At 43.5% G+C, this 15,018-nt stretch overlaps 2 pseudogenes; both read left to right on the top strand.

The window, feature by feature from the left end:
- The first annotated feature begins 829 nt into the window (after positions 1-829).
- Positions 830-1,004, top strand: LOC142366725 (U1 spliceosomal RNA; annotated as a pseudogene).
- Positions 1,005-13,577: 12,573 nt separating this feature from the next.
- Positions 13,578-13,754, top strand: LOC142370417 (U2 spliceosomal RNA; annotated as a pseudogene).
- Positions 13,755-15,018: the final 1,264 nt, after the last annotated feature.

Genomic DNA, 15,018 nt, shown 5'->3' with positions numbered 1-15,018 from the left:
AGGCCGGGAGATTGGACCGAAAAAGAAAAAGTTTTCAGTGCAATCTGTTGGTTTTCTTAGCTAGGAAACTGTTTTTGAATTGGCTCTATATGAATGAATTGGATTATTTTATGAATAATTATGATTACAATGAATTGAATTCCAATTGGCTTGAATTGGACTTTATTATCTAAGTGCCTTGAGATGACATTTGTTGTATTTGGCGCTATATAAATAAAAAATGAAATTGAGTGAGACAAAAATATCAGAAGCCGGTTATTATGTAATGATGTGTAATGTTAAGATAACTATTTGCTTAACCACTTTTCAGCAAATAAAAAACAAAAATCCCATTATAATCATCCAGTGCAGATCCCACTCCAGAACAATAGGTGGCAGTGTGAACATGACCCCTCTCCCGACGCGGCACAAACAAAGAAACAGGAAGCAGAAAAGAACATGTGATCTGTGTGTTTTTATTCTGTTTTTCTGCATGTCAGGTGTGAATCAAACAGTTTACGGATGCTGTTTAAGTCAGATTTGGTTCACCCGAACTCCATGTTGGAACTTTTGCCGTCTGCAGGAGGACAGATGGATGAAATAAGTGATTTCCTTCAGTTAGCCTTTTGTGCACATATACAGCATTGCATTGTGGGAAACAAGAAGTGTGTTTTTCACATAAAATGAAAATGTATTAAACTTCTTTTGAACAAACCTGTTTCCTCTTTGTACATATATGTAGAATCAGCCCAGCCTTAGCCTCTGGTTTAGTTAGCTTACAGACTGTTAGCACCGTCAGTGTGCTCAGTATGTGTGTGAGTCAGTCCCCCCTCAGTGAGCTATACAACTTATACTTACCTGGCAGGGGAGACACCATGATCAAGAAGGTGGTTCACCCAGGGTGAAGTTCAATCATTGCACATACCGGCTGTACTGACCTTTGCGAGGCCCTCAGCGCGTACAAGGTGCAAAATCGGATGTAGACTCTAGGACAGTAAAGGCATATTATTGGGTAAAAAATTTGTCAATCAAATCCATGGAGAGGGAGGGATGGGAAATCATGGGCATGCTGTACTATTGGTCAATTAGCTGTCAAAAGCTGCCAGGTCATGTGGTGAAGTGTTGTGGCAGGGTGAATCTAGGGAAATGTACAAAATACGACTTAAATGATCGTTTTATACAAGTGTTTTGTCTAATTGGGAGTGTTGGACATTGAATCGTGTTTTAATGCTTGCATTGCTGTCTATTGATCACTTCATTTGAGTGATTTATTAATTTTCACCCACCAGCTGGTACTTGGTATTGTATGAAAAAAAGAAAAAGGTGGTTAAAAAAAGACATGAGACTAATTGGTGTGGCTATTTTTAGAAACATGTGGATGTGAACATAAACAAAACCTCTAAAGCTCTTATTTTTGTCTTTCCATAGGTCGACCCGCTGGTTTGAGGCCTACATGGTGATGGAGACATTGATTATGGGCGAAATGACACACTGTTACCTCTGCAACATTGTCTATTAAGTCAATAAACTTTTTTTATTTCTTCACAGTTGTATGCTGTTCATGTGTTTATTATTACATATGATGGTATATCATGAATGATTATAATTACTGGTAGGTTACATTATAGTGAATAGATTCAAGGAGAACATTGAAAGTGTTGACTTGGAATAAGAAATGACACAACACACTGCTACTGCGATTCAAGGCACTTTAAGGGCTGAAGTGCATTTATTCAAGTGCATTCTCATTTAGTAAACAAAGTTAAGACATGTATAGTGCACATTTGTCATGACAAGACATTTGAAATTAAGTGTGTGAGGGGGAGAGAGAGCGAGAGGGGGGGGGGGGGGGGTGAGGTGGAGGGAGAGTGTGTGTGTGTGTGTGTGTGAGACAGAGACAGACTGACTGACCAGGAGCAGTGGGCAGACAGGAGAGAGAGCCATGTGCAACAGCATATATGGGAACAAACAAGTTGCATGCTCATTTGGTAAACAAAGTGAAGACATGTATAGTGCACATTTGTCATGAAAAGATATTTGAAATTAAGTGTGTGTGTGTGTGTGTGTGAGAGAGAGAGAGAGAGAGAGAGAGAGAGTGTGTGTGTGTGTGTGTGTGTGTGTGAGAGAGAGACAGACTGACTGACCTGACCAGGAGCAGTGGGCAGACAGAAGAGCCATGTGGAGTATGTGCAACAGCAGATATGGGAACAAACAAGAAATCAAGTGTAAGTGAACAATAAAAATGAGAACTATATACATGTGCATGTAGGAGTGCAATCAGGAAACTATATACACAAACAACAACATAAAGTGACATCAAAGATAAGAGAAAAAAAAAGTTCAGACAAGTCAAGATCAGTCACTGGGCCTCAGTATCAGTCATTTACCAGCCGTTGATGTCACAGATGGGCCTCACCTTGTTGCCGTAGCCACAGCGGTACAGGAAAGCCTTCGGGTTGTCCTTGGCAGGGCAGCCGGGCTCGGTGCAGCGGACGCTGTAGCGCCACACACCAACTGGCCTCCAGAAGAAGACGCGGTGTCGGAAGAAACTGTCTGCCACGGGGACCGTGCTGCCATCCACCACACCGGGCATCTCGGGAGGGTGGAACCACATCTTTTCACTCTTCAGGACCTTCCTCCACCTCTTCCTGCCGTACATGTCAGAGAAGGGCCGCGGCTTCAGAAAGAGCCCCCTCTCCTCATCCTCCTTCAGCCACTTAATGTCTTGCTCGGGCAGCCCGCTGTCCTCAGCCTCCCAGGATTTGTGCCATCCTTCAAACAGGATGGCGTCTTCACCACCAACTGCCTCCTGTGACTGGCTCTCTGTAAATACAAAAAAAAACAAAATACATTGATTATAGTATATCCACACTGTCGAATGAGGCTTTTCATTACAGCAGCCCACTGGATGTGACATGCATGATCTGTGTGCTATTAGCCAGTAAACTAATACAACTTGTGTTAAATGAATATGTACCTTGTGTTTCGTAGGTGGACAGAGCCTCCACAAGCAGAGCGTCGTCTTCCCAGCTGGGGTCTGCTGAGCTGGCAGTGGTGGCTGATGGACGGGGCGCAAAGAAGGAGGGTACCGGTGAAGAGGTAGGCACAGCTGCACGGGCTGCTGGGGCAGCCGACTTGGAGGAGGCCTTCTTCTTCGGCTTCGCGGTGGTGGTGGGGGATGCTGCTGCTGCTGCTGGTGCTGAAGGGGGCTTTGTGGTGGAGGTAGGTGTGGCTGATGGACGAGCCTTGCTGGTGATGGAGGGAGGTGCAGGAGGAGGAGGTGATGGAGGGGCCTTGCTTGTGGTGGCAGTGGGTGCTGCTGCTGCAGATGCTGCTGGGGGCTTGCTGGAGGAAGCAGACGCGGTGGAAGGAGTGGCTACACCCTGATGAGGTATTAGGAGGAATATTACATTTCAGTTGTGCTGAATACATTTGTTATGTTATTCCTTTATACACATGTTCACCTGCACACATACCTCCTTGTCCAGAATGTACTTTCTGAACCTCTTCAGGGCCTTTGAATTGATGTCATCCTCCTTCATGATGAGCCACTGCGTCACCGACGTGTAGGCCTCCTGCGCCCTCTTCCTCTCAGCGTCGCTGCCAGCCTGAGGATCCGCCAGGAGCCTCTTGTGCAGGCTGTACCACTGCCACATCTCCAGGTAGGTGAATGACTTGAACCTCCCCTGTCCATAGATGGCCCGGTCCACATTCACCTCCAGGTAGCACGAGACGGTGGTGAAGAGGTGCGCGTACTTGACCAGCTGCTCCTTCAGCCACTCGTCGTTGATGGTCTTCCTCTTCTCAGGGTGCCTCATCTCCTTCATGTGGCGGTCGACGATGCTGAAATGGCATAGTAATGTAACATAGTGATACAGTACTATTAAGTTATAACACTATTCACATGGCCATCACATTTAGTGTACCACACTTACTGTTTGCAGTAGCCGACATCATTCTCGACCAGCCACTTGAAGCTCTTGCTGGTGTACTTGCCAAAGGTCATCACCAGCTGCCCCAGGACTTGCGCCTCAGTTGGAGAGGGTGTGACGATCTGGCATTTCTTCAAAGCTGTAGACAGATAAATAAGGGGGAACAAAATTAAAGTAATCATGCCTAGACAGTAGTGCAGTTGTAAGCACAGGGTTGTGCATGCACTCTTCTCACCTTCTTTGTAAGCCTTGTCTGAGTCTCTCAGCCTACTGTCCACTGTCTCACGGTCCCGTGCATGTGCCTTAAGGAAGTCCTTGGCCTCCTTGGTCATCCCAAGCACACACTGCTGCCTGTCCTTAGGGAAGCTTGTGTCCAGGATGGACAGCACAGGCATCAGAGGATCCATTTGCTTCACAGACAGACACACACACACACACACACACACACACACACACACACACACACACACACACACACACACACACAGCCTGCCTGTATAGTATAACCAGTTGTTTAGTTTACAAGTTATAGAGGGGGAAAAAGCACAGAGGCTGACACGATTGCATTACTGTAGTTATAAATCTGTATAACTATAGGATATTAATAGTAAATTGTTCCATGTAGTAATAGCATGAGACTAGTATAAAAGCTTTGTATTAGAATAGGATGCATATTATTCAGAAATCTGTGTCATACAATACCAACTGAGGTAAAATTACTGTACACTGAACATTCTAAATACTGTAGACTCTAACGGCGTGTGGGAATAAGCGTATGTTTTAACTAATTGAAGTGTCAAGTTATATTATAAAAGCTTTCGTGTCCGTCCGCCCTCATAAAAATACAATGTAGAGCTCTAGCAGCAAAGCAAGCAGCTAACAAGTTGTTTACCTGCAGCCACTGTTTTCAACCACAAGTCACGTAACTTTAACACCGCGGCACTTATAAACAAACGACCGCTATCGGCACATTTTTAAACCGCAGTAGTCAACAAAGTAAATCGTATTTATCTCAACATCCCGTTTGACACCAGCTACAGTAATAACAACAGTTATAGCGTAGCCCGGAGCCTCTGAATCTAGCAAAGTAACATCCGTCAACGGCGCTTGGCGTCATTTGTATGACAGGAAAATAATGTACACATTATTATCATTAGACTTAGTGAGAAATAACACCCACAGAAAGGATATATTAAAAGCGCTTGAATGATATCTTACCTTAGCTGAAGTTTTCGGTGGTCTACTGAAGTGCGGCAGACTCCCTGCTAAAATCCCACCTATCTCCCACTCCCTCCGATTTTCTGATTGGCCGAGCGGTTTCTGCCGCGGTTGCTAGGCTGGCTGTAGACTGTTGGCAGCGCCCATTGGTCACAAAACGCCCAAGACAATGTGAGTATGTAGACCACATGATTATTTCATTGGACAATAGTCTACGTATGTAGACAATATGATTTTTTCATTGGACAATAGACTACATGTCTACATGCGCCTTTGCACTTTACTCGTTCGTACCTCTGCGAGCTCCCTAAATGTGGGAATCTCGACTGCATAATATCTGATAGTGGGGGACTGCGTTCGCGCTCTCCCCTGATAAACTTGTGAAAAAGTAATTATGAATTTTGACTGCAAAATGCAATAATTCCCACACAAGTCGGTTATTCACATCAGTCTACGTGAAATTAATAGTATTGATCACTTGCTATTACTAAATTTAATTTGGTTTTACTTTTAATAGCATCAGATCACAGCAAATATCATCTAAGCCTCTCCAAAGATATGGTTCAGTTCAAATTGATTATCATTTAAGTTGTGATAATCAAACTCATTAAAATCCAACCAAAATGAAAATGTTAACCGGTTGTTCTTAAAAAGACAAAGTATTCCAAAAAGAATAATGTTGAAAAATATTAAAGTTTAGTCCGTACAGTAAATGCAGAGACACAGTTTGTAAAAATAGAAAGTGAAGAATTAATGTGTGAAAAAACCTAAAACATGTAAAAATATGTGTGAATAATTTGAGTCTGTTGAATATGTTACAACAGCCAAGAGTGGAAAAACAAGTATTTGCACTCAACTTAAAGTAGTTTTTCAATATTTGGACCATGTTTTATGGATCAGATGTTTATTCATGGTTGAATCTTGCAGTTATTTCTGTTCTCCACCAGACTGATAGAGCTCTGTAAGCTGTTTTACACCCTGACAGATGGAAACATAAATGACTTATTTCTTGTTGTATGAAGACATAATTATCAGTTTTCAGATTATCAGGAACAATTTGTTGTGGGTTTGATGAGCATTGTGTTAAATTCCCACTCATAATCAGCCAGCCTTGTTCACAATCCATAACAGCAGGAGGCAGCAGGAGGCAGCAGGAGGCAGCAGGAGGCAGCAGGAGGCAGCAGGAGGCAGCAGGAGGCAGCAGGAGGCAGCAGGAGGCAGCAGGAGGCAGCAGGAGGCAGCAGGAGGCAGCAGGACAGTCAGTATATCCATCCCGTTACTAAAGAAACAGCAAATGATAGCAGAAAGAAGATGTTATCTGTGTGTTCTTCTTATTTTAGAAATAATGTTCCACTGGGGTGACCAACCCAAGTTGGTTATTAGGAGGAAATTTCATAAATGTCCTCAAAACCAATTTTTCTCAGTGTGCAGACCAGGTTTTTTATTTAAGTTTTGTACAAAGAAAATAGAGTGAATATGAAACCTCTTTTAAATGCATATTTGGAAAATGCATATTCAAAACTTATTTAAATCTCTTCCAGAAAAACTCTAGCAGTGATCATTTCCTTTAAAATAAAGGTAAATAAAGATAACCTTTTCAACAGGTCCATGTTTCTCACTGTTGACCACTGGCTGTATCTTTGTCTATTAAATTGAATGTTAACTTATTGTCTGAACAGCCTCATTAAATTTGCTTTCTGAGAGTGTCGGTTAGTTTTAACTGTTGGAGTGGTGGTGGTATTAAGGTTTTAGCTAACTACCGTAACAGTACATGTATGTAAGTTGTTGGTGTTTGGGTCATAGTTTAGTGGCTGTCTTCTCCATCAGGGGCCACCGCAGGAGCGTTGTCTGTTCAGAGTCTGTGTCGAAAAAACATTATTTTCCCTCAACTGCATTCATTCGTTCGACATTATGAAGCTTAGCTGAAAGACTATTTACACACAAATATTAACGTAATGCACATATTGTAACTTGTGTGTGAGGAAAACGTTTTTTCTGTATTTGAGTTTCGATACTTCCTATTGGACTAAACGTACCACGTGTCCAGGAAGCCACGCGAAGCCGCATTGTTGACATTAGTTAAAGCTGCAGTCTGCAACTCTTTTTCAAGCATAATGCCTGGAACTGTCCGGGGATTCTGAAAGTAGTACATTAAATACCCCAATACAAAAAAAAAAGAGTTCTCTAGGTCCCCTATATGTCCCGCTAGGTCCCTCCAAAGCCAGCAGGTTTGTTTACAAAATTGCAGACCGGACCGGTAAAAGGTAACCAATCAGGTTACGAGCTGGGCTCTGCTGCCTGTCAATCACCGATTGTGCACGCACGATACAAGGTAGGCTCGTCCCCACGCTTATTTATCTGGACTATTGAACTTCATTACGGGCTAGTCTACTTACTGTGTCTTCCATGATCGCAAATGACAGGTGAGTTGATGAATGAGGAGTCGTGTAGGCGCATCTGGCGTGGACGTCTACGTGCACGAGTTCTCATGTGTTTTGAAGGGGCGGGACAGGAAGTTGAATAACTTTTTATTTTTCGGTTAAAAAATAAGCATTTCTTGCATTTTGCGACTACGGAGGTCACCGTTTTCAACTTCAAGCGTTCTGATAGATCATGTAAACTCTTAAAATGCCAAAAAGTAGGACTTTACGTATGACAACAACAAATCTTGCAGACTGCAGCTTTAATTCTATAACTTTTTAGGAACAACATCAGCGTTACAGGCGCTACCTTATTCATGGTTACTGTTTGTATTGTGACATAAATCTTGTTGTAATTGATTTTTCAAACCGTGAGTTAGAATAACGTTGCGGAGAATCAGGTCGTTTCCTCCTACCCTTTCATGTTATCGCTTCTCGGCCTTTTGGCTGCGATCTCCTCCTTGAGGTGGACTAAGTTATGCCTTTACGGTATTGGAGGTTCTTTTTTGAGTTCGATCAAAGTATTTCAAGTCTTTTGTAGTTGGAGTTCTTTGAATTTGAATTTTCCTGTATTACCCTCTTTTTTTTCCCCCCAGGTTTTTGCTTTTTGAACGAGTTTCAGCTGAAGTGTCGGTGTTCCGTTTTTTTTTAGAGAAAGGTAAGTATCTCTTTTTAGTACCTTTTCACCCACTTTTTACTCTTTTATTGGGCTGTTAGTGTGATATTTATTATTGTTCTTTTAAGCATTTTACTTAAAAACTGTTTGTGGTGTCTCCATTATGTCGGCAAACTATGCTGGCATGAGGAGGCACCACAGCGCTAGATTTTTATTTAAAGAAAAAGAAGGAAAGCTCATAGAGATGTCCAGATTCGACTTCTCTTGGAAGCTAATTCAAAACATACTGAACTTGAAGCCAGACGATTTGAATTGCATCCTGTCACTGCCTTTTAACAAAGGTTTCGATGTAAGTTTTCGCACTGCAGCTTTGCTGCAGGAATTTTGGACAAGATTTGGTAATGTGCAAGCCCAGTTTTCTGCGTTTACTGTTGAGAAACTTACTGACAATACTCTGAATACAGTAATTGTCAGAATGTTCAATGAAATGGTGAACGCAGAAGATATCTGTATATGGTTGGGAAGATTCTGCACTGTTAAAGGCCAGGCAATGAAGGTGAGGGATGTCGACGACATCTGGAACTGCGCCTGGAGGGTCCCCATCCAACAATGGCAAGACCCCCAGGGCTTCCAGGGCCTGAAACATCTCCCATCAATGATTGTCTTGGGAGAAAACAGAGGCTACATCCACTACCAGGGACAGCCCAAACTCTGCCGCAAATGTGGGGAGCACGGGCACCTGGTGGAGGCCTGCACGAAGGTGTTTTGTGGCAAATGTAGAGGAATCGGTCACACCTTCGAAGAGTGTACGAATGGCAGAAAGTGCAATCTCTGTGGAGAATCAAACCACCTCTTCAGAGATTGCCCAAAATCCTTTGCCAACAAATTGAAATCCAAAAAAACGCAGGAAGGAAATGGAGGGCAGATGAGGCAGTTAACGAGCTACTTGAAACAGCTGGGCTGGAAAATTCAAACTTCCCGCCAAAATCCCTGAATGGTGGACAGCAGTCAGGTGAGGCAGAGGAGGGGGAGGGGCCTGCCACACCCCCACCAATGGAGAGTTCTGGAGAGGAGGAGGAGGTGGTGCAGGCAGAAGGCGGAGCTAGTTCAGAATGTGAAGAAGTCCAATCACAGGATGATAGCGAGGATGCCTCCCTCCCCGATGCCCAGCAAACAAAGAGGCTTGCATCAGAATTGTCCTCTGATTCTCCTATAGTCTCAGAGAAGAGGGGAAGAGCTGGGACTACCTCAGACAGTTCATCTGTGGAGGAGCCCAGAGTCTTCCCCTCCAATTCACCAAATGAGGTCTCTTTTTTAAATGTAGTTCTGCAATCAACCCCTAGAGACTCAAAGTTTAACAAAACCTTGCAACAGAGGCCAACCCCCAGAGTCCGACCGGGGAATAGAGCTCAACACCCTCGCCTCTCACCTGTAGAAGTGAAGGAAGAGCTCCGTTCACAAGAAATTACATAACTGCTTTTAAGACATTTTAATTGTTTTAACCCTCATTTAGTCTTTTAAGATGTCATACCTGTTGTTTTTAACCATACTCATGACACTCACTCTCTCAACTATTAATGTGAGAAGTGTAAAGTCGAAAGTTAGAGCCCAGAGTGTTTTATCCTTTCTTAGTTCTTTTAAGTCAGATGTTCTTTTAATACAGGAATGCGGCCTACCGTTTTTAAAGCACTACAGACAGTGGGAGGAGATGTGGCCACAGACATCATTGTGGAGTGGATCCAACCAAAACAAAAATGATGGAGTGGCCATTTTAATCAAAAACCCTCAGGTTCTGGTGAAGGGCAGCACTGTGGTGAGAGACGGACGGGCACTTTTAGCACATTTGACTTTTATGGGACAAGATTTTAACCTCTTAAATATTTATGGCTTTAATGAAAAAAATGACCGGTATGACCTTTTAGAAGACCTGCAGTCCCACATGCTAGGTAGGGCACCACTAGTTTTAGGGGGTGATTTTAACTGTATTTTAAGCAGGAGTGACAGAAAAAGAGCAGGGGAATTTTTTAAAGTTGACAAAACATCGGTTTTATTACAGGGCATATGCAAGGATTTTAAACTTCAGGACTGTTTTAAAACCATGCATCCCAGAGAGGAGGGCTTCACCTGGTTCAGTGGTGATGGCACCAGAGCCTCTCGTATAGATTACCTTTTTACACGGGACTGCCCACCAACCGATGCTAGATTGACCCCCGTTTTCTTTTCTGATCACCTGATGCTTTCCTGCACCCTATCACTCTCTTCGGGTGTGACTTCCGGAAGTGGTCTGTGGAAACTAAACTGCTCCCTTTTAAAAGAAAATGAAATAGTTAGTCAGTACCGGGAGCAGTACCACGAGTGGCAGACCCTTCAAGACTTTTACGATACACGTGCACACTGGTGGGAAATGGTGAAGGAAAAGACCCAGACTTTCTTTAGACAGGCAGGTAGGAGAAAAAAGAATAGGGAAAACAGACGCATGATGGGACTGCAGAGGCGACTACAGCGCTATTTTAAATTAAACCAACAAGGGATGGATTTTAATGATGAAATTAAACAAGTGTAAACAGAGATGTCGATTTTAGCAGATATTAAAAGTAAGGGTGTCATTTTAAGAAGCAGGGAACAAGAAATAGAGGAAGGAGAGAAGTGCACAAGGTATTTTTTTAAGAAAATTGTGAATAAAGGGGGGGCCATTTTAAAGCTAACAAAAGAGAACGGGTGCACAGTTGATACAATGGAAGAAATTAAACAAGCTGTTGAACAATTTTATCGTGAACTGTACGAACAAAAACCTGTTGAAATGGACACCATGACAGAAGTTTTAAATTTCATAGAAAAAACAGTAAAAGACAGTGTGCTTTTAACCCAAGATTTTACCATTTCAGAGTTAAATAAATGTTTTACAAATTTTAAGAAAGGGAAGTCCCCAGGACAAGATGGACTTCCCGTAGAATTTTATTTGACCTTTTGGGATATTTTAGCACCTGACTTGTTTACTGTTTTTATGGAATTTGAGCAACTTGACCGACTTCCTGACAGTTTTACAGCAGGGATAGTGACTCTTCTTCACAAAAAAAAAGACAAGACTGACTTGAAGAATTGGAGACCGATTACACTTTTAAACTTTGACTGTAAACTTTTTAGTAAACTTTTAGCCTCACGTATGTCCTTGTTTTTAGAAGACCTGATTCACCCGGATCAAGCCTGTGCCATCCCGGGGAGGAAGATAACCGACAGCCTCGTACTGATCCGAGACACCATCTGTTATGCGAGAGACAGAAACATTCGGCTAGCAGTCCTAAATTTAGACTTTGAGAAAGCCTTTGATCGGGTCTCGCACCAGTACCTTTTCCAGGTACTGCCAAAAATGGGGTTCCCAGAAAGGTTTATAGCTTGGGTGGGTCTGCTGTACCGGGGCATTACCAGCAAATTCCTTGTTAACGGGCATCTGACAAAAGCAGTAAACATCCACTGCGGTGTCCGTCAGGGTTGTCCGTTATCTGCCCTCCTCTACATCATCTGTGTGGAACCACTGGCACAGAGCTTGAGAAGGGACCACCGAATCAATGGGGTGAGAGTCCCGGGGAGCGGGGGACTATCGACAAAGTGTGTTTTATATATGGACGACGTGAACATTTTATGTACAGACCTAATATCTATCAATAGGACTCTGGACTTGACCGACTGGTATGGACGGGCCTCTGGGGCAAAACTAAACAGAAACAAGACCCAAGCCCAATTTTATGGGCCATGGACAGCGACTGAGACAACAGGACTCCCCGTGACTATAACCCAGACAAAACAGAAAATACTGGGGATTAATTTTGACAAGGAAGGGGGAGGGACATCAAACTGGCCAGACGTGGTAGGGAAAGTAAAGCAAAGACTAGGATACTGGGGACTTAGAGGACTGACCATTGAAGGAAAGGTTTTAATCATCAAAGCTGTGATTTTACCTTTGCTTTTACTAATCAGTTCTGTTTTTATCCCACCTAGAAAAGTGCTTTTAGACCTGGACCGAGCCATTTTTTTATTTTCTGTGGGGCTCCAAGTGGGAAAGACTGAGGAGAGATGTAATGAAGAAACAAAAAGAGAAAGGAGGAAAAGGAGTGCCTGACTTTTATTTGTTTTTAGGAAGCAGATACACTACACTGCACATCCTACAGGCCACAGACCCATCCGGAAACCCCAAAACTAAAGCAATGACACGATTCTGGATGGGTTCTTACCTCAGAAGACTGAAGATTTTACCCACCGACCTAAAAGTGCCTGTGTCTTTTAGCCTGCCACCATCCTATGCTTTTATCCAGACGTTCTTAAAGCATTTTAACTTGGAGGCAGAGGAGTTTCATGTTTTAACAAACCACCGCTCTTTGATTTCTGTTGTGCAGGAGCGGGAACCAGTGAGTCCAGTGCGTGGGCTCGCGTTCGGCGAGCCCTCAACAGTTTGGTGCAACGTCAACCATTCCGCTCTCCCAAACAGACTCCGGGACCTGTCGTGGATGGTGGCTCATGAGATCCTGCCAGTCAGGTCCGTTATGCACTCCCGGGGCATGTCAGCGATCTCAACCTGCCCGCAACCTGGTTGTGGCGCGCCCGAGTCGGTGAGGCACCTGCTCTGGGAGTGCAGCGCTGCTGCAGACCAGTGGGCAACAGCCGGCTCCTTGCAATTCCCGTACTTGCCAGCAAGGGAGGTCCTCACAGCACAACTTGTGCTCTATGGGGTGAGCCAAACAAAAATAAGAAAGAATGACTTTGCCAAGCAGTGGCTCACCCTAGCCGCCATAAAAGACGCCATGTGGACCTCCAGGAACTTGCTGGTGAGGAAGCGCATGCAGATCCCCCCCGTGGCTGTGATCCGGATGGCCGCAGCGGCGGCTCAAGCGGCCGGAGCTGCAGGCGGCGGGCCTAGGACACATCCACAAAGAAGAATCGCCTCTGTGCCCATTCGGATGAAGGAGCCGGAGCTACACACAAAAAGGTCAAAGCAGCGACGGCCTGGCTCTCCGGGTGAGGCAGGTAGGAAGGAGCAACAGGGTGGGGATCTCCTCTGAGTACCACGACAGGATCCCAAGAGACCTACTGTTTGGGGGAGCGAAATGAGTTTCCCTGGGTAGGGACTCACTGCGCTCCTGCACAAAAAAATGGACTTGGAAGGGAGCATTTTAACTAATGCACTCCTTTTTAAAGACACTCAATACAAACTGCTACTCACATGAGAACTACTTCACATGTAGCTTTTACCTTAGACAACATTGACCTTACCTGTAATATCCCATGAAAAACTTGTTTTATTGTTGTTGTTTTAAATGTGGTTATACTGATTACACTTATTTATTGATGTTTTTATTCATAGGTAAAACATATGTCTTAAATATGAAGTTTTTATGAAAATGTGATGTATTAGTGTCAATAAATTTTTTCAAAAGAAAAAAATCTGTTCTTATCAGTTTAATATCTGATACGTCCCCTACCCGGGGACCATATATTAAATTGATTTTTGGAACAGGGAGATGGAACAGTGGCTTGCTCCGTCCACTCCACGCATCGACCTGGTATTGCAGTATCTCCAGGAGTGGTGTATCCCCCTTACAGTGTTAAAAATAAAACTTAATACATATAGGTGATTATGAAGTAAATAAGGCGGATTTACACATACCCGGGTATTTTGAAAAACGCATATTTTCTAACCTTCGTTTGCAAAAAAAACTAGGTGCACACAGCCCCGTTTTTAAAAAAAAAACACGTCTACATTGACCGGAGAAATACGCTATCAGGAGCTGTTAAATTACGCCAAGCCTGACGGTGGCAGTGTTAGAACAATGAGAATTCCACACAAGCCAATCAGAAGCCTAATAGAGAACCGCTGACAGGAAGAACTTCCGGATCCTTTTCAAGAAGAAAATATGGCGCCAGGCTCATGTGTGTGGACTGATAGCGAGACTGAGCTACAGAAGCTCCGCAATTGCTGCCCTCCGCCCGCGCCCTAATGCGCCTTTGTTGTTCAATACATTGTATGACTGTAATTTTCAAAATCACACAAGCGAGTATAGCTCTCAACAACAGAAATGCTGCTAGTACCTCCATGCTTGCCAGATAAACAATGAATGGCGTTTTCACGCTAGCATCCTGCCAATATGGCGGATAGGGGCGGGGCTCTGTACTATGACGACAACTCCACATTCCATTCTGAAAACTCCGTTTTCGTCTCTTTCAACCAGTTTACACACAAATGCTAAACGGAGTTTTTAAAAAATCTCCACTTTTGCCGGAGTTTTTTTTTAGCTTCGTTTTCGGAGGAAAAAACTCCGTTTGTGTATAAACGAAAGGCACAAACGAAGGGAAAGGTCTTCGTTTATCAAAATACCCGGGTATGTGTGTATGTTGACATGTTACATATGATTAAATAAATGAGTTCTACTCCAAGTCTACTGGAATTATTTGCATCTGATTTGGTCTTGTTTAACAATATTTCCCCTAAATCTGAAGTATTTCCAACCATGCTCTCTGCCCTCTGCTCTGCTCGGCTTAGTTTATATTTATCTATAGTTTCAATGCGTACAGCACTGGACAATGTTGCCCCTCTGAAAAGGAAGGTAATCAGTCAGAAGAGGTTGGCTCCTTGGTATAATTCACAGCTGCGTGCTTTAACGCAGACTGCAAGAAAGCTGGAGAGACAGTGGCGTTCCTCTAATTTAGAAGAGTCTCAATTAGTCTGGAAAGATAGTTTAATAACGTATAAGAAAGCCCTTCGTAAAGCTAGAACTGCTTATTATTCATCATTGATAGATGAGAATAAGAATAATCCCAGGTTTCTCTTCAGCGCTGTAGCCAGTCTGACTAAGAGTCCGAG

Source organism: Odontesthes bonariensis, chromosome 2 (assembly GCF_027942865.1).
Source record: "Odontesthes bonariensis isolate fOdoBon6 chromosome 2, fOdoBon6.hap1, whole genome shotgun sequence".
Classification (NCBI taxonomy): domain Eukaryota; kingdom Metazoa; phylum Chordata; class Actinopteri; order Atheriniformes; family Atherinopsidae; genus Odontesthes; species Odontesthes bonariensis.
This window is presented reverse-complemented; position numbering and strand designations above follow the sequence as displayed.